Source organism: Euprymna scolopes, chromosome 28 (genome assembly GCF_053919585.1).
Source record: "Euprymna scolopes isolate OS-2025 chromosome 28, ASM5391958v1, whole genome shotgun sequence".
In the NCBI taxonomy this organism is placed as follows: Eukaryota; Metazoa; Mollusca; class Cephalopoda; order Sepiida; family Sepiolidae; genus Euprymna; species Euprymna scolopes.
The window spans coordinates 1045987-1073557 of record NC_136509.1 but is presented as its reverse complement, the minus strand read 5'-3'; the positions used below and the strand labels follow the sequence as shown (position 1 = coordinate 1073557).

Here is a 27571-nt window from a genome sequence, read left to right as displayed (position 1 = left end):
TCATTGAGAAAAGGGAAGATGTTGCATGAGGAACTAATAAGATTTTTCACCGTCTCGAGTTGTGTCCCTTACCTGTATTTTCAATGATAATAAAGACGCCATTATGTAAAAGCCGATCGGTCGTGCTGTCATTTCTAATCCATTGACATACTCAATAAGATAATGACACAGTCTAAACCCTTTAAAATGGTCAGATTTTCTTTCAATAAACCAGTGAGCCCAGTTGACCCAAGTCTACTGGTTAGTGTCACTAGCTCTTTTCTCAGCAACACTTCTCTCCACTCTCATGCACACAAACATTAGCGAACACACAGACACACACACAGAACTCATCGGCATTATCGTCTGTCAATCTGTTAAACCTTATTCATTGAAATATTCCCAAACCTTATTACTGAACTATTTTCTAATATGATCAACAAAAGAACATTGACTTTTATGAGCAGCTATTCATTAAATTATAATTTATTTTTGTAGGGGAAAAGAAATTTAAGAGAAATTAAATTCCTCTGCCCCAAACAAAATAATAATGAAAAAGAAATAAAACATGATGACACCTCCTTCTTGTTTAAAATGTGCCGCATTTATTTTTCAACAAAATAACAAGATGAACAAGTAAAGTCCGATCGGTAAGAGTTCTTGTGAAATCATTGAGGTTAGAATATTCAAATTAGGTGAAAATCCTTTGTGGAATTACTAAGATTAAAAGGTCATGCTAGATGAAAGTCCTTCATTAAAATAATTAAATTGGAAGGTGAAAGTCTTTTGTGAAAATAATTTCCTTATTTCTAGGTTTTTGTTTTAACTGACAAAGTTCGCCTTATTCGAAAGTCCCATGAGGAAAGTAGTCATTGTTAGTAATTCTTATAGAAAATGTATGGAATGGGTGTGTGTGTGCATAAGTGTAGTTTTTTTGGATGCCTGCGTGGCATATGTAATTATGGTTTCAACAGATTTTAAAACGACGATGAGATGAAAACAAGAGACATGTTCTTGTGTCAAGTTGTAACGAAAACAGAGAGAGAAAGAATGTTTGTTGTGTTTAAATACTTTTGGAATCAAATTCCAGCCCAAGATTGCTGCTGCTGATATTTGGTTTGGGAAAAGCGTTAAAAAACAATCTTCTAAAATTTCTCATTGGTCGATATTGTCATGTGGTATTGTCTCCGTCTACGTCCGTCAAAAATATGTCCATTTTGATTTTGTTGTGAGAAAAGTGCGTGGGCGTATTTGAAATTATGTCTTGCTAGAACTACATTTTGTGCAAATGCGTGGGGAAATTAAAATCAATGAACGTTCATTTATTTACGTGTGAGCATGTGTGTGTGCGAGTGAGTGACAGCACATTTTATTGAAGTTTTGAATACATTTTTCCTTATTCCTGAAACTCATGGCTCTTAATTAATCAATCTAGATTTCCTCTAATGTCTCAGCTAATGAATCCCTTGTTTTTACAAGAGCTTTCAAAATTTTAATGAACATTCTGTTTTCCTATTGCAGTAAACCTTCCATTTTAAACATATATAAGCATGAGCATGAGGTACAATGGGGAAACGGGTGGCTGGTTACTTTTAATGCATCCAAAACCAAGCTTTTATCTTTACATCATCAACGCTCTGATCCCCATCTGGCATCAATTGAAATGAATGGCTCTCGTCTTGGGGAGGCCTCATGTTTTGACAAGCTTCAGGGCTTGACTTTTACTCCTGATCTTAAGTGGAACATATACATTAAATTGCCAAGGCCACTGGAAAAATGGTGGGATCCTTCTATCGATCCAGTAGATATCTTACTGCTAATGCAATTCTCTATCTATATAAGAGCCAGGTACGTCCAAGGATGGAGTACTGTTGCCACATCTGGGCAGGAGCTGCTAGAAAGGACTTATCCTGCCTTGATAGAGTTCAAAATAGACTCTGTAGCCTTGTAGAGGATGTCCTTTTTTGTTCCCTGCAACCTCTTTCTCATAGAAGAAATGTTGCAAGTTTGTCTCTGTTTTATCGTTATTTTCATAGCAAGTGCTCGGCTGAGCTCCAATCTATGGTCCCACCGCATCAAACTTTCACAAGAAACACCCGTCTAGCAGAAATCACTATCAATAATTTCCCCCCACTCTTATCTGTACCTAAACCTAAACGTAGATTTGTTGCAGCCAGGATATAAATATCTTGACTCGCTACAAAAGAAAATAATGAAACGAATGGAAAAAAGGAAACAAAACTTCAATTGCTGGATAAAATAAACGTGTCGTTTATTTTCTGTTGAAAAATGAATGTATTAGGTATAACACGTGTTCATGTCCCGTTTGGGTGTCACCATCGTTTGTTGCGGGACTGGTGGTATAGAAAGAAAAGGAAATGCGTGTTCATCTCACGTTCGGCTCACCAACGTTTGTTTGTGTGAGGCAAGAAAAGGAAATGGAGTAGAGAAACGAGAAATGGCAGTCCGGCATATAGAAAGAGAAAGAGAGAGAGGGTTGACATCAGTTAAGCTGCGCGCCATGTTAGCAGTCAGCTACACGGGGGTGTTCTCAGGCACGAGTTGTAGATACGAGTTGTCTGGTTGATTGACCAAAGCAAAAGGGGAAAATAGAGTGAGAAAGTCAATCCAGTTCATGGAGAGAGAAAGCATATAAAGTGTACGTACTGTCTGTTAACTCTTGTCCCACGCATGGTAGCGCGTGGCGTGAGGTGTGCGGGCGCCGCAAGGGAGGCGGCTGGTCCGCCGAGCACTCGGCTCGGAAGGCGAGTCAGAAAAGGGCAGGAAACAGCTTGTCTCTTGCTTTTATAGTTGTTTCCGGTGGTCTTTTGCGCATGTGTGGAGTTCCTTCAAAGGGGAAGTGACGTTGCCCATGTGTGCATACGTGTGTGTACGTTGGCGTGTGTGTGTATACACGTGAATGTGAGTGTATGTACGCGAACGTGAATATATGTACGTGTGTGTACATGCGTGCATATGTTTGTGTGCGCGTATGTATATGACAAGTAATATAGTTTGAGATGTGAACGCGTGTTTTTGTGTGAGACTAGAAAAGGCTCGCGCAGATTCCATAAGCAAAGCTTCTTTATTAGAACTGTACGCCTATGGAATTGTCTTCCGTTTTCCTGCTTTCCGGCTGATTACAACATGGTTGTCTTCAAGTCTAATGTAAACAAGTTTTTGATGAGCCGTTCCATATAAGTTAACAAATTTACCAAATTTCCATTACTAACAATTACTATATAGTCCAATTTCTACTGTACACTCTTTAACCCTTATCCTCCAGTGGCCTCAAGGCCTTGATAAGTGGTGATGCCTATGTAAAAAAAAATATATATATATATATGAAATCTCTTTTGTGAATATACGTCTTCTTAATCCATTATTTTCTTTTTGTTTACCGTATAATAATGTCTCTCGTTTTCTCACATTTAAAAATAAAACTTGCAAATCTTTTTCACTGAAAATATTACTCTGGATCAGTCTCATCCCCAAAATATATCCCTCCTTACAATACATCCTAACGTAAAACCTCCCAAAACTGTCGTGAACACATCCCTGTTGAACGAAATTTCAGAATTGGTAACCTAAATTCCCATATATATATTTTTTATTGTTATTATTTTATTTTGTAATATCCTATCCTATAACATTTAATTTTTCTGTCCTCGGTCAGAGAAATTGTTCTAGACTGAGGAAACATTTATTTTGTTTAAATCCAGAGTCTTCCTTTTGGGGCAGCTGAATTTTTCCCCACATTAAAAACGACTGCCCGCCTGGGAAGGCCACTTTTAAAAATTTTCTTCTATTTTGATACCATGACTCCCCTAACAACGTAGTTATCCCTACTATGAAACTATTGAATGATAAAAAAAAAAAAAAATAGTAGTACTTTTGTAAAAATATTAAGAAAAATATACTCCATAATTAGAAATTGTAAAAGAAATTAATGGATCTCAGATTCATTCGCTTTCCATTTCGTTTCGTCGGTTCGTTTCGCCTAACTTTTATTTCCTGTCGCAAATTTACACGCAACTAATGTAAAGTTGAAGGACGAAATTCACACGCGAGAAACGTTCACCTTTCCTAATGGACAATTCAATCGTGCCGATTTTTTAATTTTTCTTAAAAGCAGGCGGACCTTTCGGTTTAATCGAATTAACAGGTTTGTAGATTTCACTTGTTAGAAATTGCACACAGATTTGGGAAATATTTACTATCATTCGAAATTGTTTCAATGCTTTCATGAATGAACATCGGGAAGTTAGTTTGAAAAAGTCAACTGTGTTCGCGTGTTTTCGTTATTATTTCTGTACGGTCCGTATTCTGCGTAAGTAATACTGAATGTACAAAATAGTTAACAAAGGCTACCCTCCTCTTCATGTTAAGAATAAATAATGTTTTTATTTCAACAGAAGATTATTTAGAAAACCATTGTTAACATCGGGAGGTTTTGTTAACTATTCTGTGCTTTTATCTAGCAATTTAATAAATAAATTAATACAAAACTTTGCAAAACAACAAGAGTAAGCGACTCGAAACTCGAAGTATCAAAGAACTAAATTTGACCGGACACCGTTTCCTGCGGACTTTGAGTTGGAGATTTTTTCTGGTTTGTCCAAAAATTATTTAAATTTATACGAAAAATCTCTTAACATTTAAAAAAAAATAAATAAATAAATAAATTATGCAAAATACGGACCGTGCTATATAGTTTTTTTTCTCAAATAATAATCAAAATTAAAGGTATGGCCTTCAACATTTATTGGTTGTGTTTCTACATTTTGTTTAATTTTCAATTTTTTAGCGATTATAGAGATCTCGAAGATGTGACCTTACTTTCTCATGTCGACCATTTTTCTTGTCCTCGCGTAATATTCGACACTTCTTATTTTTCAAATTAAATAAATGCTTTAAAAAAACATTAAAAACTTATCGGTGCTAGTGCAGTTGCACTTCCGCGCTATTTTTTTTAATTTTTTTTATAGTATTTTCAAGTTTAATTAATGTTTTATGATATGTTTTTGTTCAATTGGGTACTTGTACAGTTTAATCAAGGCATTAAAAAAATGAAAATATTGGGAAAAAAAAAAAAAGGTTATATTGTATGTATGTATGGTGGGATCTTTCTATCGATCCGGTAAATATCTCACTGCTGATGCTATTCTCTATCTATATAAGAGCCAGGTACGTCCAAGGATGGAATATTGTTGCCACATCTGGGCAGGCTGCTAGAAAGGACTTGTCCTGTCTTGATAGAGTTCAAAATAGACTTCGTAGCCCCGTATGCCCTTTTCTCCTCCTTGCAACCTCTATCTCACAGAAGAGATGTTGCGAGTTTGTCTCTGATGTATCGTTATTTTCATGGAAAGTGTTCGACTGAGCTTCAATCTATGGTCCCCCCTCGTTAAACTTTCACAAGAAACACTCGTCTAGCTGTAAACACTATCAATAATTCCCCCCACTCTTTATCTGTGCCTAAACCTAAACGTAGATTCCATGAACAAAGCTTCTTTCTTAGAACTGCATGCCTGTGGAATTGTCTTCCGTTTTCCTGCTTTCCGGCTGACTACAATATAGTTGTGTTCAAGTCTAACGTAAATAAGTTCTTGATGAGCCGTTCCATATAAGTTATCAACTTTTCCTTACTAATGATTACTATATTGTCCAATTTCTACTGTACACTCTTTAACCCTTATCCTTGAGTTGCCTCTTGGCCTTGATAATGTGGTGATGCCTATGTAAAAAAAAAAAAAAAAAAAAATCTGTTTTGGACTGAAAATCTCCGGAAAAAATTTCACTTCGAGTAGGGTTTTTTTTTTTTTTTTTTTTTTTTTTTACAGCGGAAAAACATGTTTTTATGACAGCACGTTGAAGATAGCCATCTTGGAATTTTTTGACTACGCCACGGGGAGATGACTCAATTTAAGGTGCCGACACTCCCTCCCCATCTTTACTATCTTTTCTTCCTAAAAATCGAGCCTTTTGCTCTGTATCATAAATTGTTGAAATTTGATGAAATTAAGTGAATTTTTTTTATAATGGGGGTTCTTAACATTGGTAGGGGTGTCTGTTCTGAAAGCCGTTTTTAACATGCGGAGGTAACCCAATTACAGGAGACTGAACCAGTGAACCACTGAACCAGACCTATTATTCCTAAGCGAAACTGGCATTGGACAGACTATTTCCCTAGATGAGTTCGTAATTAAAGGATACTCTAACTTCCAAATCTGACTCCCAAGATCGTCATGGGCATGGAATATGTGCCTACATTAAAGATGACTTTCCATGTGGTAGGGACATCTCCAGAGAAAATCCTAACTTACCCTATGTGTACTTCCAGGTTGCACTTGCTCGTATTACTGTATTTATATTTGCTCTCTATCGTTCCCACAACAGTGGAGTTACTATCTTTAAAAGCAACTCTCTTTGGGCCCAACTCTCTTCCTGATCTACATTAATGATCTTCCAAATCACATCCTTACATCATTCGTAGACATTTATGCTGATGACACTACCATCTATGGAAGCACATTTAAGACCGTAAATGACCAAGTTCTCTCCGATTCTCTCTACTCTGATCTTGAGCACGTGGTTGGTACAATGGGGAAACGAGTGGCTGGTTACTTTTAATGCATCTAAAAAACAAACTTTTATCTTTACATCATCAATGCTCTGATCCCCATCTGGCATAAATTGAAATGAATGGCTCTAGTCTTAGAGGCCTCATGTTTTGACAAGCTTCTGGGCTTGACCTTTTAATCCTGATCTGAAATGGAACACATACATCAAATCTGTTGCTAAGGCCACTGGAAAAATGGTGGGATCCTTCTTCTTCCAGTAGATATCTTACTGCTAATGCAATTCTCTATCTATATAAGAGCCAGGTACGTCCAAGGATGGAGTACTGTTGCCACATCTGGGCAGGAGCTACTAGAAAGGATTTGTCCTGCCTTGTTCAAAATAGACTTCGTAGCCTCAAAGAAGATGTCCTTTTCTCTTTCCTGCAACCTCTATCTCACAGAAGAGATGTTGCGAGTTTGTCTCTGCTTTATCGTTATTTTCATGGCAAGTGCTCGACTGAACTTCAATCTATGGTCCCCCCTCGTCAAACTTTCACAAGAAACACTCGTCTAGCTGAAAACACTATCAATAATTTTCCCCACTCTTTATCTGTGCCCAAACCTAAACATAGATTCCATGAACAAAGCTTTTTTCTTAGAAGTGCACACCTGTGGAATAGGGCAGGTCGATTTGCAACTTTTTTCAGAAAATCAACATGGCACTGGTGATGATAGTTGGGATTTGATGTGATAAGAGCAGATACCAAAAATCAGATTCCTATCTTGAACAGAAAATTAAGCACTTAATTTTAAAAATCATGTAGAAAAATGCTGAGAAATCCTTCATTTTCATAGCATTTTACACAACACTGACTTTGAAATTTCACTATTTTTATAAAAAATCCAATTAAAATTGACATATTCATATGAAATACATTGAAAAAAAATAAATACATGAATTATAATTTTAATTATGAATCACAACTAGGAAAATATCTCAAATCTTACTGCATTAATTTAACAAAAATTGTAAAAAAGGCTAATTAGCAACTAAGTCTTTTAAATTTCACCATCTAAAAAGACGTGGAGATGTATTACACAATATTGTAATTCTGTTGATACAAGTTACAGAACCATGTATTTTTTTTTTATTATTAAACACAATAATATAAAATGTTATAATAGAACTAAATTGTTCTGTACAATTTCTTTTCAAGAAAAATGAAGGTCTAATTTGCTGGCACGATGACTTTATAATAATGTATCTGTTTTGCTTCCTGCCCATATACAATTTTTTTAGAAAAATCAATCAAATTTGACCAATGTTTGGCTGCAAAATTGGTAACCGTAATCTTTTTCAATCTTTTTTTTTTTTTTTTAATTCACTATTTTCGGAAAAAAACAACACAAAAAAACAATTATTTGAAAACACTTATTTTTCATATTTTTGTGATGAAATATGAATAAAACTAACTATTGTTTGGGTAAATTGAGAAAACTAATAAAATTTAATGGATAAGTATTTATTTACCTAATGGACAAAATCGTTTGAATGCCCTCTTCTCTCACATCCAATTCATCTGAGTTTAGCATCGATATTATATTTTCCGGAAGTAGTGCAAAAGCACTATATTTGGAACTGTTTAAAACAGTAATTTGGATTTCAGTTAACTGTTTTGTTCTCTGAATCATATTAAAATATACTGTTGGTTAAAAAAATTATTGTCGGTTTTGATCTCAAACCAACTAACTGCATACACTTGGATGATAAATTTGACCAGAATGTTTAATTTATCATAGTTTTTGAGGATAGACACCTCTGGTTCATAAACACATTAATCTTGTGGCTTATATTAGCCCTCTTGCTTGATTCAAGGGCCCAATTTTCTAAGCTGCATATCTTAGTTTAATTTCTCGAGAAATGCTAACAGCATACTCTCAAAAAGTAGACTCTGGTCTTCACGCTTAAATTCTTTGTTTCTTCTGCTGTCAAATAATGATGATCGGGAGGAACACTATTTGTTTTTTAGAATTCTACTTGAGGCAAATCTTGATAATTATTGGGACAAAGTTTTCCCAAAGGACCAGTAAATGTTGTTAGGCCTTTTCTTGTTCCATCAATTAATTTAAAAATTGCTCTAAATGGCACGTCTTCTAGTGCAACCTGAAAATTGCAAAATTTGCATGCTTAATAATAGAGCCAGATTACATAATAACTACCAATATATTATTTTATTTTCCACAAAAAAAAAGGAACATAATTGCAGGTGAATCTATAGAATTAATTGTACCTCCTTGTTAAGAGGACAAGTGTAGACTATATGCCTTTTTGACAATTTTCTGTTTTGCACTTTACTGCAAAGTCATCACTTCTCAAGACAGGAAGTTTACAGCTACAAGAAAATATATTAAACAATCTGTCTAGCTGTTCTTTAATTTTTTTTCACTTTGGTTGCTGCAAGAGATTTCCTGTCAATCTGGCCCTCTGTCCTATATAACGTTCCCCTAACAAGGGCAATTGTGGATTAACTACTTGCCAAATACTAATTAATTCCTTAGCAATTAACATAGAAATCCCAGTATTTTTTAAGTGGCGATAACTGTTTTCAAGGAAATAACTAAACTGGATGACTTGTGAAGTTGGAGGTGTTGTTTCATCCAAACGACAAGGTGCACCAGCAAATTTTGTGAACCACGGGTTAAAACTGAACGTTGTGCCTTTACTGACATTCTAATCTGAAAAGTAAAATAAATAAATGGATTAAAACTGAAGGAAACTGTTTTAGGCTATCTTCCAGTTTCATATGTAAAAAAATAAGTGCTAGTTATAAGAAATAAGGAAAAACTTTGTAGAGTTGCATAAGATGTATTGAAGAGAGAGGACAAAACCAAATCAGAAGCATAGTTTTTAGTTTAGACATTTTTAGCAGACTTTAGCTTCAATAACATGAATTTACTCATAAAGAGACTCATTCTTGCTGTCGCTGTGCCATTTTAAACAAGCGTTTAGAGTTTGAAAAACCAGTGCTTGTGCATCTATGTTACCATGCTATTTTTAATAGTATTTTCAAGTTAAATTTAATTTTTATTAAATTTTTGTTTATTAAATTTTTAGGTGAAAGTACAGAATAGTTAAAACACAACCTCCTATCTTCCCCATGTTAAGAATTGTTTTCTAAATAATAAAGTTATTTTAGCACAATAACATAGATGCACAAATAAGGAAAACCTTTAAAGCAGTTTCCTTAAAATTATAATTTTAGAAGAAAAATACTGCTTAAAAACAATTACTCCCTGAAAATAAAAGAAATAAAAATTTGACACTAATTTTCTGCAAAGTATTTTTTATTAAGTAGAACAACTTGAAAATTTACGTGGTTATGTTTCATAAAGAATGTGTAGAATAAAATTGTATGGATTTTTTTTTTTTTTTTTTTATAAAACTGGAGTATTACCATATTTTAATAAAAATTTCAAATAGAATTTTATGTGAAATATTAGGTAGGTGCCAAAATAATGTTTTTGACATTTGTTTGAACGTCAACAATATGCCATTATTTTTGCACCAACCTAATAGAAACACAAATTAAAAAAGATAAAACGAATATGTTTAAATTCACTGCAGATGCTTGAAATATAATAATATATATTCTAAACAAGTCTTTTTCGTTTTTCCTTTCAAAATAATTAAGCCTAAATCGTAATGTTTTCAAATTAAATAATATACAAACGTTATTTTTCAATATCAATAATGAGCGTGTTTTACACCGGTGAAATCTAAAATGTTTCTGCTCCAAAAAAGTTCCTGAAATGAAAAAGCGAACTTTGGTCGCTATTATTTAAAAAACATAATTTTGCCTTTACATGACTTTATTTTATTAATTCATTATCTTCACTCATTTTATTTAAAAATGTAGTTTAAAATTTTCTAAATAATGATTCCATTTTCTTAACAGTACGTTTTTTTTTGATGACGGGACGTTCTTGGCTATTCACCGAAAAACTTATAATAGCTTCAATTTTTCAACTTTTAAAGTTATTTCCTCAAGCAAAGATAACGATTTTGAAAAAAATATTTTGTGTAGGTCTTTTTTATGTCAAACTCCAATTATCATCACCATTGCCTCACCGGGGTTCCAAAATCGACCTGCCCTACTGTGGAACTGTCTTCCGTTTTCTTGCTTTCCAACCAACTACAATCTGATTGTCTTCAAGTCCAACGTAAACAAGTTCTGGATGAGTCATTCCACTTAAGTTAACAAATTTACCAAATTTCCATTACTAACGATTACTATATTGTCCAATTGATTACTGTACACTCTTAACCCTTATCCTCAAGTGGTCTCTGGGCCTTGATAAGTGGTGATGCCTATATGAGAAAATTGATCACGTCCTATCTGCTTATCCTTCAGCTAACATTCACATATGTGGAGACTTCAATGTTCGCAATGTGGAATGGTTAAGCAACTCAAATAAGACCAATGATGAGGACAGGTTCTGTCACGATTTCTCCATTGCTTATGACTTCACTCAAATTGTTCACAAACCTACCTGTGTGCCCAACACTGATGGCGAGTATGCAAGTCTATTAGACCTTTTTCTCACAACTTGCCCTGAACTATGTTCAGCTTCTGGTCTGTCTCCACAGATCTTCCGACCACTCTGCTGTATCAGTTAAGATAAAAATGAAATGTAATAAGTCCTCAGACATACCTCTCCATTGTACAGTATATCGATACTCTATTATTGACTAGGAGAGCTTCCGTACATTTATATCAGATCTTCCACTGCATTCCATGTTTAAAAAGAATGTATCCTCTATAGCATCAGACCTAAGGGTAATTTTTTTTTTTTTTTTTTACATAGGCATCACCACATTATCAAGGCCAAGAGGCAACTCAAGGATAAGGGTTAAAGAATGTACAGTAGAGATTGGACAATATAGTAATCATTAGTAATGAAAATTTGGTAAATTTGATAACTTATATGGAACGGCTCATCAAGAACTTATTTACGTTAGACTTGAACACAACCATATTGTAGTCAGCAGGAAAACGGAAGACAATTCCACAGGCGTGCAGTTCTAAGTAAGAAGCTTTGTTCATGGAATCTACGTTTAGGTTTAGGCACAGATAAAGAGTGGGGGGAATTATTGATAGTGTTTACAGCTAGACGAGTGTTTCTTGTGAAAGTTTGGCGAGGGGGGACCATAGATTGAAGCTCAGTCGAACACTTTCCATGAAAATAACGATACATCAGAGACAAACTCGCAACATCTCTTCTGTGAGATAGAGGGTTGCAAGGAGGAGAAAAGGACATCTCCTACGAGGCTACAAAGTCTATTTTAAACTCTATCAAGGCAGGACAAGTCCTTTCTAGCAGCTCCTGCCCAGATGTGGCAACAGTATTCCATCCTTGGACGTACCTGGCTCTTATATAGAAAGTAAATTCCATCTCAAATCATCCAGACTATGACACCTTTATCTCTCAGATTTTTTCCAAACTTTCACCATATGTTGGTATAAAAACTAGGGAATCCTGAAAATTTGAGCTTTTAACTCTAAGCGGTTCCGGAAATATCGCAATTTTGGTATTTTACGTATATTATGTTGAGGCACAAATTCACGAAATTATGAAATTACGTTTTTGGGCATAAATCAATTTCTAGACTAGGTAGAACCTTCAAAATTTGCATGGACAAGGTTTTCCACAGGAGGAATCCAAAAATCATGTTTAAAACCTCTGAAAATGAACTGTTTATTTTTTACTTCCTGTTCATTTAAGAAGTGATATTGCTGCTTTCTGGTGTTTCTTTAAGTTGGCTGAAACTATTTTGTTTGTTTTTTTGTTTGATGCAAATAGCAGGTAAAGCCAAGTAAACAGACAGCTCACAATCGAACCTCAAAAATTGGCCAATCACAGTGGAATTTGCGCCTCGACGCGATGTACATAAAATATCAAAATTGCAATATTTCCGGAACCGCTTAGAGTTAAAAGCTCAAATTTTCAGAATTCCTTAGTTTTTATGATACCAACATATAGTGAAAGTTTGGAAAAATCTGAGAGGTAAGGGTGTCAAAGATATTTTTGTCTGGATGATTTGAGATGGAATTCCCCCTGACGGAATGGTTAATTGTAGGCATAGACTGTTTCATACTCTCAAAAAAGTTCCAGCAAAAACCTAACAGCTAGCTGTGGTTCTCTCCAGAATGTGCTGCTGGCATTGCGCACAGAAATCACTTTTTCCATTGTTCCCAACATAATAGATGTACTGAGACTAAAGCTGCTTTCAGGACTGTCAGCAACCACTGTAAAAAAGTAATAAGGAACACGAGAGAGTTGTATGCTCAGTGCGTCAAATCCAAAGTAGCTGAACAGCGGCTTGGTTCCCACCAGTTTTGGCAAATAGTAAACAGAATCCTAAACAGAAGTGTGTGCTCTATCCCAACCATTATCAATGGATCTGAGGTAATCTTGTCAGTATCAGACAACGCCAAACTCTTTGCCAAGATCTTTGCAGCTAATTCTACCCTTCACGACCGAGGCCGCCAACCCTCAGTATTTCCTTGTGTATCTGAAAACACGCTATGCAACATACAAATATGTTTGCAGCTAATTCTACCCTTTGCGATCAAGGCCGCCAACCTCCAATATTTCCTCCTATATCAGAAAACATGCTATGTGACATACAAATATCTGTATGTGATGTTGCCAAGCTAATCAAAAACCTTGATTCCAGTAAAGCAACTGGCCCTAAGGGCATTCCAATTATAGTGCTCAAAAAACTTCAACCAGAACTAACGCCCATACTTACAAAGCTGTTTAAGTGTTGTCTTAAGGAAAATTGCTTTCCATCACCCTGGAAAATTTCATCAGTATGCCCTGTATTTAAGAATGCAGGTGATCGGTCATCTCCCTCTCAGTACAGGCTAGCAAGTCTCTTGTGCATCATGAGCAAGTTGCTGGAATCTGTGTTAAATAGAGAAGTAGTCAACCATCTCAGCAAAAATAACCTTCTTAGTGACATGCAAATGGTTTCCGTTCTGCTAGATCTACAGCAGATGAGCTGACGGTTATATCTCCTAGGATTAGTGAATCTCTCGGCGGAGGCTTCCTTTCTAGAGCTCTTGATATATGAAAGGCCTTGGATAGGGTGTGACATAAAGGTTTACTTCACAAGATCCCCAGCTACGGTATAGCTAGAAATGTCTTAATTATTAAATCATTTCTCTCTGATAGGTTCATAAGAGTAGTGGTTGATGGGTAGAAATCAAAAGCTCACAGTATTAATGCTAGAGTCCCTCAGGGGTCCATCCTGGGCCCAACTCTCTTCCATTAATGATCTTCCAAATCACATCCTTACATCATTTGTAGATATTTATGCTGATGACACTACCATCTATGGTAGCACATCAAAGGCCGTAAACGACAAAGTTTTCTCTGATTCTCTCTCCTTTGATCTTGAGCACATGGTACAATGGGGAAAGAGGTGGCTGGTTACATTTAATGCATGTAAAACCAAGCTTCTATCTTTATATCATCAACACTCTGATCCCCATCTGGCATCAATTGAAATGAATGGCTCTCATCTTGGGAAGGCCTCATGTTTTGACAAGCTTCTGGGCTTGACCTTTACTCCTGATTTGAAATAGAACACATACATCAAATCTGTTGCAAAGGTCACTGGAAAAATGGTGGGACCTTCTATCAATCCAGTAGATATCTCGCTACTGATGCAATTCTCTACCTATATAAAAGCCAGGTACGTACATGGATGAAGTACTGTTGCCACATCTGGGCAGGAGCTGTTAGAAAGTACTTATTCTGCCTTGATAGAGTTCAAAATAGACTTCGTAGCCTCGTAGGGGATGCCCTTTTCTCTTCCCTGAGGAGATTGGGGGTACATCCAGCCTTTTAAGATCTTATTTTGGCGCTGATGCACTTATCGTCATAGGAAACACAGTTTGTTTTTTTTTTTGTCAGCAATTTTTTGTTTTTTCTTGATAATATGAAAACACTTGTTCCGGCGTCATCAAATATTTTTCCAAACTGGAGATATTTTTTTTTTGTTTACAGTTATCAGAAAAGTGCTGTTATAGGTGTGTGCTGCTTAATGAATTTAATGATTTTTATTTCCTTCCTATTTTTGTTTCGAAAAGTTTGTCTGCTACTTTGTAGTGCATTGTTTGGCTGATCAATGTCTTATGTTACATTACAATCAAACTCAAGCGTATGACGTCATGTTCTGAGCAAAGCTGATTGGACACTGAGTTATGTCTGGTTCAAATTATGCACAAGTACGAACATTTATTTTGGCAGATGTTAACTTTAAGCGAAAAAGCAGAATAAATTGGTTGTAACTCTTACATGACATGAGGGGACATTAAAAGGGATCACACCGATACCAAAGTTACCGTTAAGACTAATGTTGGGACGATTCCTAAATTTTTTCCGGTTCCAGGAAAATGTTGATTAATGATTCCGATACCGATTATGAAACCATTATATAATCGAAAGCTTTTGTGTAGCGAAAAAATTGGGTACAGCGAAAAAGTGGAAATACAATTAAGGGAATTTCAAAAACGATTTGATTTTTGTTTGTAAAATTTCTTTCATTGAAGATAAGTCAAAACAAATATTTTAACCATGAATTAAACATGCATCATGAAATTAATAACAATCAATTTCAGGAGTTATTTTGTATATTAAAAAATATAAAGAAAAAGGGCGGACGTACACGAATGCTACCCCTGTAGCGAAATACGCATCGGCTCCGATGGTGTACGTTGTTCAACTAAGGAAGAAGTTATTATTTTTACAAGGAAAGAATTTTTGCATGTGTGACTTGGGTTTTTTTTTTTTTTAAATTTATTTTGGCTTGAAATTTGTGCATGATTTTTGTTATGATTTTATCTGGGGTTTTTTGGGGATGGATATTTTTTTGCCGGAGTTTATATGATTATTAACAGGAAAATTGGTGAAAGTCAAAATGGAATCTGCACTATTTTTAAATATTATTTTCAAGTTTAATTATGTTCATGGGACTATAAACCATTCACAAAATTTTGTGGATCCACTTACTGGTGTTTGCATCAACAATATTGAAGCCTACTAGTCTTGTATTAAAAGAAGACTGAAATACATATTGGGATCAGTAAGAGAAATGAAATGGTTTCATGTCGATGAGGCTATGAACATGAAAAGTGAAAAATAGATAATTTTGAAACATTTTTAGAGCATGTTCATGAAAAATATGGTAATTAAAAAAAATCCCAATAAGCTTTGGGAAAAAAACATGTTTTGAACCATTGAAATTTTTATTTTTTATTTTTGAATAAAAAATAATTATTGAAACAAAAACAGTAGCGTTCTCGTTGAGTAGTTTTTATTTTATTCAAGAAAATAAGGTACTCATGCACTTATTGAGCCGTGCTGAAATAATGACGTTATTTAGAAAGCCATTCTTAACATGGGGAGGGTGTTGTGTACCTATTCTCTACTTTCACCTAACAATTTAATAAAAACAGGTATGGTAAAACTTTAAACTTGAAAATACTATTTAAAAATAGCGCGGATCAATAAGTGCACTAGCACCGAATAACATTTCGCTGTGTTTCGATCTACGACATTTCATGAGAGGTACGTACACGCTAAAGCTTTTTATTTTTGTTTATCGCCATGGATGCTAATTTTGACTTTCCCCAATTTTCCTTTAAAAAACAATTAGAAACTCTTCAAACATTGGGCGAGACACTTAAACCATTAAGAAAAAAATTATGGTAACATAAGTGCATAAGCACCAAATTTTTTTGTTTTGTCTTGCTTTAATTTTTTTTTTTTTTTTTGTTAAATCCGGCAAAAAAATAAATAAATAAATAAAAAAAAAATAACTAAAGAATACAAAAACAATAATAAGAAAAGGGTATCGTAAAACTTTAATTAAATTTTAAAATAATATTTAAAAATAGCACGGATTCCATTTTGACTTTCACCAATTTTCCTGTTGATAATTACATAAACTCCCCCCCCCCCCCCCCAAAAAAAAAACAGATAAAATCATAACAAAAATCTGTGACGCTTAGATAAGTAGGTCCGGCAAACGAGCCTCGTTCTGACATTCGGAAAATTTAGGTTAACAACCGGTGAAGCTACCGAAAAATGATCCTTTTGAATGAAGATGGATATTAAACAATATTTTTAAAATTAATTTCTTTATTTTACTTAAAAACAAAATGTAAACATATAAACAAAATATTTTAGAAAATAATTTCTTAATTTTGAATAAAAATTGATTGTAAAGAATTTTTTTTTTTAATAATTATTGAAAAATATTGCAAAGTGTTTACATAGCTGGTTCTTTGGGATAATAGGGGCGCCTGAAACCTCCCTTCAAAACGAAAAAAGCTTTAGTGTTTTTACTATTTTAAAGCGCTTTTTTTTCTTTTAAGTTTTAAACAAAAGTAGTGGCTAGTTAACTTAGAACAACAAGTGTGCATGGCGGAAATTCTTCAAGGTTTAAATGTATTGTAATGCTTTTATGGTGGTTGAAAAACGTTTTTCAGCCACCATATTACTTCCTATTTACTTGCCTCCCCACGAGGGCAGAGTTAGACACAAGGTCGGTTTTTAATGTAGAAAAGCATTTATTACTAAAAATGAAATGGTGAAATATAAAAGCAAGTTAAGCTAAAAGAAAAAAAAACAAATTTTTTTTTTTAATTCAAATTTAAAGAAAGAAAAAAATTCAAAGAAATTTCGAAACTCATTAAGATAAATAAAGATTACCTTTAAAGTAGTTAATAAAATTCTTGTACATCATATTAAATATGTTATGAAAAGTTCTATGACGTTTTTATTATAAATTTTTGAGAGCATTAATCTCACTTCAAACAAACGGTTCGACTTAAAAATAGAAGGGAATCGTAATGAAAGAATCGTATATCTAAGGTATTTTTTAATGATGCGATTCCGATTCCCCCCAAAATACACGATTCTTATGATTAACGATTCTGATTAATCATCCCACCACTAGTTAAGACGTCAATATAATTAAAGAGTTTAATTTTCTTTTCTTTTTTTTTCCACTTAATGCTAAACAATTACTGAAGTTAATAAGTATTTTATTTTTAAATAAAATAATGCATTGTATTTTGGTTTCCACACGGTAGCAGAGAGAGCACACCTGTTTCTTTGAGGTAAAATTCTTTGTAGTATTACTCCTACAAGTATCTATTCTGAGACTATACTTGGTCTTTTCTCTCCTCGGTTAGTGAAGGAGAAATCCTTCTGGACTGCAGCAATTTTTATTTTGGCCCTTATCTGGAGTGCTCCATTTTAGGGAGATGGATTTTCCCTTCATCAAAACCTGACATTTTATCTGACTCTGCCCTCCACGGGAAGTAACTTAATAGGAACAGCATGGTGAAAAAGTGCAGAATAGTTAAGTCCAGAAATTGTAAAAAAAAAAAAAAAAAAAAATCAATAAATGCCTTATATAAATTAAGAGCAGAGTTAGACAAAAGATTACTTTTTTAATGTGGGGAAAATCCATCTCCTTACAAAAAGAAAGAGCACTTGATATTGGGACAAAAATAGAAATTGATACAGTCTGAAAGCATTTCTCCTTCACTGACCAAGAAACATTAAGTATAGAATCAGAACAGATACTACATTTTTAACGTTAATTTTTCCAAGAATGACTGCTGACAACATAGCCATTCACAGAGAAAACTTTGTCGACGTCCAATCAGCCGTAAATAGAATACACCATTTCACCCACCCCCCTTTTTATTTGTGGTTACAAATATACTTAAACTAATCAGTCGAAACTGAACAAAATATATTGTATTGTCGGAAGGGTGAGGATTGTAGATAAAACAAACAAAAAAAACCAACTGCGCACGTATCAGATTTTATGGTTGAAAATCCGAATGTTGAATGTGTTGTTAATAATTATTCTTTCAGGTTAGAAAATATATATATATATATATATATATATATATATATATATATATTCATTATTTTTACGAAAAACACTACTTTTAAATCTTTAAAAAATGAATTAATAATTTTCTTTTAGTGAACCCAATATTGCTTATATACTATTTAATAGGAAATGTTTTAAAGAATCAATACAAAAAAAAAAAAAAAAAATCAATAACTGCGCACTTTGCTAAAATTATGATAATTTCTTTTGGCAATTTGTCATTACATGATATTTCCTCACGTATGGTAGACCATAGAGACCTACAAACAGTTGTTATCTCCCCCTTTTGCTTTTTGCTATGACTTGCACTTGAGTTAGTTTAAAGTGTGGGGTATTTTTGCATCTACCATACTCTCGTCATGAAATACTTGGTCCTGATGGCAAGATTGGATCAAGATGACCAAGAGTGATACTAGATGCAGGAGTTATCTCCAACACACCCGATGCCTTGCATTTCCAAAATGGCCACTCATCTGGTACTGGCCAGCCTCATTGTTGCTTAATTTTGGGGATTATGTAAGGCAACAAATATATATCACTTATGAAAAAAGAATTAAATCCTTATAAAGTTGATTCTTACTTAATCATCAAAATAAACGTTAAAAATATATAGAAACTTACTGGACTAAATGACTTTATTCATATAAAGACTACCATAGTTTCTTCGAAACTATCATGAAATTTTGGATTTTTTAATTTTGCCATGCAAAATCTATACAGTAAAATAAAAGATGGAATTAATTGAAATTCACATATATATTCTCATAGAAAATCATCCTAAATCTTATTTAGACAAAAAAAAAAAATTGATTTAAAAAAGATCTGAAAATTTTCTCAACCATCAAATCCTTTCTTTTTGACAAGTTTATAATATAATCTTTGATGGACAGAAGTTCAAAATTCATAGTATTATCAATGTTGGCATGCTTCAAGGATTCACTCTAGGCCAAATTCTCTTCCTTATCTTCATCGATGATCTCTCAAATCACATCCTAAAATCATTTGTCAACATTTATGCAGATGACACTAGGATCTATGACAACACTTCAAAGATCAGCAATGACCAAAATCTTTCTGATTCTCTCTCTTCTTTGAGCACGTGATGCAATGGGGAAAAAAGTGGCTGATTATTTTTAATACATCCAAAACCAAGCTAACAATCTGATCCCCACTTGGCCCCAATTGAAATGAATGGCTTTCATCTTTAGGAAGCATCCAACTTTGAAAAGTTTTTAGAAATGACCTTCACTTCTGACCTGAAATGGAAAACATGTCAAATCCACTGCCATGGTTATTGGAAAAAATGGTTGGATCATTCTACCGCTCCAGAAGGTATCTCACTCTCAATGCAATCCTCTTTCTGTATGAGAACCAAATACATTCTAAGATGAAGTACTGTTGCTATATCTGGAGAGGAGTTGCTCAGAGCATCCTTTCCTAACGGAGTACAAAAGCAAGTTCGAAATCTAGTGGGTGAATCACTTTTCTCATACCTACTACCTCTTTCTTACAGAAGAGACATTGCAAGTATACTTCTGCTCTATTGTTATTTTATGGCAAGTGTGTGACTGAGCTCAAATCTATAGGTCCCCCTCTGTAAAACATTCATAACAATCACTCGTCTATCTACAACCACTGTCAACAATTTCCCTTACTTTCTATCTGTGCTTTAAATTAAATAAAAAATCTCATGGACAGAGTCTCTTAGAACAATTCATTTGTAGAACACAATACAATGGCCAGTTTTCTAGCTGACTATAACCTGGTCCTTTTCAAGTCCAATGTAAACAAGTTCTTATTGAACTGTCCCTTAAATAATCGAATTCTATCCAATTTCCACCATTAATGATCATCGTATTGTTGTCTTGCAATCCACCTGACTCATTAACACTTATCCTCGAGTGGCCTTTGAGCCTTGATAAGTGGTGTCTCCCTAGTAAAAACAAAAAACTCTGTTAAGCTAGAATGAAATAAAAAAATGGCTGACATTAAACGATCATGTGGAGTTTTGATAATCTCTCAAAAATAGAAAAATTACACAAAAATATTGGTAATGAAAGTGTACAGTTAGGTTGAACATTACATTTTTGCACAATTGGTGATGGCTTTTAACTGTGATTCTGTTGAAGTTTTGATTTTTAAGCAATTATCAAGACTCCATATAATTGTCTTATCTTGCTTATTTTTTCATTATAACTGAAAAGTTGACGCTAGTTTTCTTTTTTTTTTTAATTAAAAACTTGTTAAAATAAGTTAAAACGCAAAAAAAAATATCTATGTAGATAGAAAGAAGAATGACTTATCTTGCCTTTGGTAACATTTATTTGTTTTATATTTATATTTTTTTTGTTTTGCATTTGTTAAAAATGACCAAAATGAAAGAGCCTTTTAAATCAACAATAGTTGCATTTTTGAAATTCACCAGCTGTGACAATCAGGGTGTATTCTAATTCCTGTTGTAGCTGTTAATTTATACCTGAAATCATAAAACTTGGTCAGTTACTGCATAAAGTGTATAGCGATAACATACTGAATTTTGAAAGAGTCCACAATAATTTTAAATGCCTTTTAGAAAAAAAAAAAAAAAATCTGAAAACTTATTGAAGACACCTCGAATCTTGTTAATTCAAGTTTCAAAAGATACTTCCTGACAAATGTTAATCAACTTCACAGAATGTATTAGTTTTTTGGGTGGTTTTTTTTATAGAGAGAGGAATCATTTAATGAAAGAAATTGTTGATTCTTGTATTTAAAGTTTATTCTGTAATCTTTTGGCATTTCTACAAAATACAAAATGAGAATTTGGTATTTCTACAAAATACAAAATCTATTTATTTACCCTAACTCTTAACTAACCTTTTTAAGTTAAAGTATATGAAAAAGGTATCTAAAATGTAATAAGGGTATCCAAAAAATTATGCAAAAGTCAGAACTTGATTTTTCTAATTGATTGAAAAATAGTTTGGCAAATACCAGTGCTTTTTTATTTATATATTTAAAAAAAATAGTCAGTGCTTTTTTTATTTATATATTTAAAAAAAATAGTCAGTGCTTTTTTTATTTATATATTAAAAAAAAATAGTCAGTGCTTTTTTTATTTATATATTTTAAAAAAATAGTCAGTGCTTTTTTATTTATATATTTCGGTAAAAGTTTGAAATTGATTTGTAGTCAGAATTGCTTATGTCATGACTGCCAACCTTTGGATACCTAATCTCAAAAAGCACTGGAAAGAATAAATAAAAACAATTATTTTAGAATTTAGATTGGGGGATCAGTTTTGTATATAAATTTTGTGTAAAATAATCTCCCATGTCCAGGCAATTATAACTTTTTAGGGTGATTAACTAAATTTCTTTTACTACTAACTAAGGGTCCAACTGACAAGATTGTAAAATCATATATGAATCACTTAAAAATGTAGACCATATCCCTCTCCCTAAAAAATGTACAAAATTTATCTCCCATGAGAATTTTTTAAAAATAGATTAACTATCCTAAAATGCTAGAATGGCTAGAAATTCCAATCATTTTACATTAAATTTGTATGTGAAACTGACTACCATTATAAATTCTAAATAATTGCTTTTTTTGTACAAGTTCTTCAGATTGTTCACACGTAATCGCCTTTTGAGAAAAATAGGATCTCACATTTTTAGATTGTAATTTTAACTGATGGTGTTAAACTACAATTTTAATGTGCAACTTCAAAATCTCACTTTTTCTTTATAAGTAATTTATATTTGGCTACCATTTTTACTGCTTTATTCCCTGTATGCGAATTTAGAGTCTCAACTACCATCCCAGCCTTCGGGCTTTATGTTGAAGTTAATAAAGGATATGTTTTGAGATTAAACATAAAAACAAAAGAATTCACTGTTTTTAAAGATCAGCCCCTGTGACTGATGATGTTTGCTCAGTAAAATTCAGTAATGAGTTACAACAGTCAAAAGGAAACTGCACAAGATGGAACCCAGGTTTCTGAAATGGAAAACAAAGAAACATTTGTTTCAGTCAATAAAATGCAACAATTTCTAAAAATATTACTAAACAAAGACGCCTACATTGGTTAGGTCATGTGCACATGGACAATAGGCAAATTTCAAAAGACATTTTCTATGGTGAACTTACTACTGGCAAAAGCAAAATTGGTCGTCCTTCCCTCTGCTATGTCGACATGTGCAAACGCGACATGAAAGCATATGATATTGACCCTACCAGTTGGAAACCCAAAGCTAAAGTCCACAGCACCTGGAGACAAATGGTAACCAAAGGCCTGACCACTAGCGAAAGGTCCATCGCAGAATGGGCAGAGAAACACTATGCACCAACCTTCACCTGCGATGTCTGCAACCGACCATGTAGATAAAAAATAGGCTTATTCAGCCACAGAAAATGGCGTTCACCTACCCCTACAGGCGCAACCCCATATCTTTTTGACTGACGGATGCCAACAACTAAACTGTTCACATGACTGAAAGAAAATGTAAACATTTAGTTTTCGAACCCATATAATTTTTCTTTTTCCTTTTTTTTTCTTTTTAACTGCTTTTTCACTCCAAGCAAGGTACAGTGCCACTTGGATATAATGGCTACTATTTAAGACACAATTTGCAGGAACACTATGGAGGGAGTTAAATAGCAAGAGATGCTTGTTCACATTAGATTTGAACTTCTGCATGTTGGTCTAGTAAAGGAAGCAGCGAGCCAGGAGGGAATTCCAATGTCTAGCAGTTTGAAGAAAGAATCTATTTCAGTAGGTTTTCTGGAATCTAGGATCTCTACAGTGTAGGGGTGGGATTTTGCTGCTTGTTGGGTTGGTCGAGGATATTTATGTTTAGAGGAGGGTACAAGTGGTTGGAGTTTGTCTGAGTACATTCCATTAAAGTATTTGAAAAATAGGTACAGAGATGCAACATTTCGTCAATACGACAGGTTGGAGTTCATTGACAGTGCAGGACCTATTAGTTTGCAACTCTTTTTTTAACCCTGTCTAGGAATGAAAGACTAGCAACAATATTCCATGAATGGGTGAATGGTATCCTTGTAGAGGTACAGGATACTCTCAGACGAAAGCAATATTAGAGCACGATAGAAGAGCCCACCTTCTTCGCAGTAGCCTTGACAATGCCCTCAATATACTTGTTCCAGTTCATGTTCTTTGTGAATGTTAAATCAAGGAGTTTGAACAATTGGCTTTCAGGTCGTGTATCATTAGCCATGGTTATCACTAGTTGAGAAGATTTTTTGTAATTATTAAAGGAAAGAAACTTAGTCTTGGCAGCATTGAATGTTGCTATCCATTTTTGTCCCCATTTCATTACAGACTGGAGTTCTTCCTCAAGGTTTTCAGCCATTTCTTTAGACATGTGTCCATTCATTTTCCCTTTGTGTCTGTTATAGAGCATTGTGTCGTCAACAAATATACTCATCTTGGACACAATTTTATAAGGGAAGTCATTTATGGATATCAGAAATAATAAAGGTTCAAGGATTGACCCCTTAGGCACACCCACATTTACATCATGTTGTTTTGATGTACGACCATCGATGACAACCTGGATTTATCTCTTATTTAAGAAAGATTTAATTATAAGTATTCGTCCAGTAATACCATAGGATCTGATTTTCATGAGAAGACCATCGTACCATACCCTGTTAAAAGCCTTAGATATATGTAGGGATACTGCCTTAGATTCCTGTCTTATCCAGTGTGTGGTAGATATGTTCAGAAATTACAGTTAGGATATCTGCAGTAGAATAGGCTTGCCTAAATCCATACTGTTGGTCGGAGTGAAATTTAGTATCCATGAGGTGGTGGGGTGGACTTGTGTCTGATTAATTAAGGACTCAAAGATTTTGGCAAGTACTATAATGGACTGTGGTCTTATGAATTCATATCATTTGCGATCCCTCGACGTACATACTCCTGAATCATTCGACCAGCAGCATAGCAGCAATGCCCCACTTTGCTGTTAAATTACTAGATACTGGAAAGTCTTCTACTCTAATAGTTTCTTCCCTCGGACTGCTAGACTTTGGAATGCCCTTCCTGTTTTCCACTTCTCTGGCTGCACTAACCTGCAGAAGTTTAATGTGACCAGACATCTTGCTGCTAAATTTCTTCCACTAGACAGGATCCCAAAGGGTAAGCACCTCGCGTTCCAAGTTGCAATAGTAGTAGTTGTAGGCATGAAAAAGTAAACAATAAGAAATGTACGTAATCAATTATTTTGCCAAAACAAAAGAATGGAAATTAAGTCACTGTTTTCATGTTGACAAGAAAGACATTAAAAAATCTGCATAAAATTAACGGTTGAAAATTGTCAATAAATGTCATCTGCGCCAGTGTAAAACAACTTTGCAGACTGTTTCTCAGTGGCGCTTGCTTTTGATGGTTTCCATCTTTTTTACTTTATGTCAGCAAAGGGAAGCAATTCCTTTTTTGTATGTGTATCAGTTGTCTCCCTTGTTATTACATACTTGATACAAGGGATACCAGTTGTAAATATTGGTTGTTTGAAGTAAAAAATAATTTTTATATTGTTCGTTTAGTTTAAAAAAAAAAAAAAAAAAAAAAAGAAACGTATTTTTAAAAATTGAAAACTATTTTTAAAGGAAAAAAAGAGATTAGATTTATAGATGTTTAATATGAAAAATAAACCATGCAAAAATTCATCTATGATTTTGAATTAAATATTTGCGTTAAACTAAACAAAATATTGAAAAGTCCGCCTTTATACTTATTTATTTTATGTTTGAATAAAAAGTTAAAATACAAAATAAGATGTTTCCAAAGTTTTTGCAAGACTGAAACTAGCAGAGTACCACTAACTACTCTCGACAAACAAGAATTCATCAGGCATTTGTATGCAATGTGATAAAGAACGATAGTGAAGCTTGGCCAGCGCGCCAGCGATGGTTGAGGACTTGTATTGCATGAAGAGAAATTAGGTGAGAATAATACAATTGACAGGCTCCAAAAAAGAATTTCTAATCTAATAGGCCCCACCCCACACTATCTAACTTTAACTGCCACCCTCTGCCCAATATCTGTCTGTTTTATAAGTACTTTACCATGTTTCAACAAATGTGCTGTTTGTGCCACTTCGATGTTCTCAGATACTGGTGGACGTTCTACTCCAATAGCTTCTTTCTTCAATTTCCTAACTTTAGGAATTCCCTCCTCGCTTCCTGTTTCCTGTACTGTACGAATATGAAGAAGTTTAAATGTAATGGGAACAAACATCTTCCTACACAACTCCTTGATTAGGATGCCCCCTAATTCTCAGTAGCCTCTTACATCCCAATGATAGTGTTCATTGATTTGGGTGAAAAAAAAAAATAAATAAAACAGTTGAATTTATTTATTACTAGCAGCGTGTTGTGCCTGGCCTTGTCCAGTCATAAAATATGCTTTAATATATATATCTATAAAAGTGTGTGTGTGTGTGTGTGTGTACATTTCCCTATGCAATAACTCTGTCAGTTTTCAGTCTACAGACTCGAAATTTGATATACAGGGTATTGAGATTTGAGAAAATTTTTGTAATCCGTTTTCGGTCAGAAATTTGTCTGTTAAGGGGTCAAAGTTCAACGATTTGACCTTTGAGAACTCTATCAAACTCCTCCGCCAATTTTGGGTATAAACGCTTGAGATTTTAGATATAGGTTCCTTGGACATGGATCTAACTTAATAACTTAATTTGAGCCCAAAATAGTAAATGTTAAGGGGTCATAATAGGGGTCAAAGTTTTTTAAAAAATTGACCTCTGCAGTCTCTACCAAATTACTCAAACGATTTATGGTCTAAACATTTGAAATTTTACATAAAGGATATTCAGAGATATGGCAAGCTTTTTAATCGGTTTGGGTTAAAAATTTGAGCTACCAATATATAAATGTATGTATGTAGGTTTGCATGTCTGCCTAAAACAGAGGCGATGGATTTTCACAAGCTCAGTATCATTTTGAAGCTCGACCGTTCAGATGACAAATACCGAAAAATTGGCTAAAAACATTTTCTTCACCCTCAACTGGGCACTTGTCTACAAGGAGGGGTCGCTTTTTTTCGCGGATATTTTCGAAAGTCATCCTCTCTTTCTGATTGTCTAGCCTTAATTTAAACCTACGTCACTTCTGGTTTGGTGGTAGTCGTAACAGTAAAGACGTCACGTTTTTTTACCCCGTTCTTTTCCTCCTTCGCAGTATGGGTTCGAGCCTGCCTTCCTACTACCACTTTTTTTTTTTTTTTTTTTTTTTTTTTTGCCCAACACACACCTCCAAACACCCGGGCAATGCCGGGCACCCATGCTAGTAATATATATATATATATATATATATATATATATATATATATTCAATTTTCACCCCAAACAAGGTACAGTGCCACTTTGATGTAGGGGGATACTATCAGGGACATTATGAAGGGAGACGAGCAGAAAGATGTCTGCTCACATTACACTTGAACTTCTGCATGTCAGTACAATTGGGAAAGCAGAATCCTGGAAGGGAGTTTCAAATTCTAGCAGTTCCGAGGGAGAAACTATTGGAGTAAAAGGCTTTCTTACACCTAGGGATCTCTACTGTGTAAAGGTGGGATTTAGCTGTTTGTTGGGGGTATTTATGTCAAGAGGGTACAAGTGCTTATAGTTCGTCAGAGCATTCACCATTAAAATACTTGTAGAACAGGCAGAGAAACGCAACATTTCATTGATGGGACAGAGGTTGAAGCTTTAATGACAGTTCAGGACCTATCAGGTTGGCAACTCTTTTTTGAACCCTGTCCAGAAATGAGAGACTAGTAGCAGATGCACCAGCCTAAATGTGACAACAATTCTTCATACATGGGCAAATGGTGGCCTTATAGAGGTACAGAATACTTTCAGGCATAATTTCTTTTCATGAGCCCAGTAGCTCCTATGATTACTGAAATAATGGCAATCTTCCTAAGAGTCTAGTTTCTTTTTATTTTATACATAAGACGTAAATTCATTTGTAGAGACCCATTAGTTTTAAAAACTAGTCTGTAGTTTCGCGCATA

General features: G+C 34.2%; 1 protein-coding gene across 4 annotated transcripts in view; it reads left to right on the top strand.

Annotated features, from left to right (window-relative positions):
* The first annotated feature begins 3990 nt into the window (after nucleotides 1-3990).
* Nucleotides 3991-27571, top strand: part of LOC145249430 (uncharacterized) — a 111418-nt gene continuing 87837 nt past the window's right edge. For 2 of the 4 annotated variants that reach the window (XM_080110988.1, XM_080110982.1), the window contains exon 1: nucleotides 4005-4144. The gene's annotated coding sequence lies outside the window, so the exon portion shown is untranslated. Of the gene's footprint in view, nucleotides 4145-27571 lie in introns of all 4 variants that reach the window. The other 2 variants (XM_080110986.1, XM_080110987.1) reach the window with 2 other exon arrangements.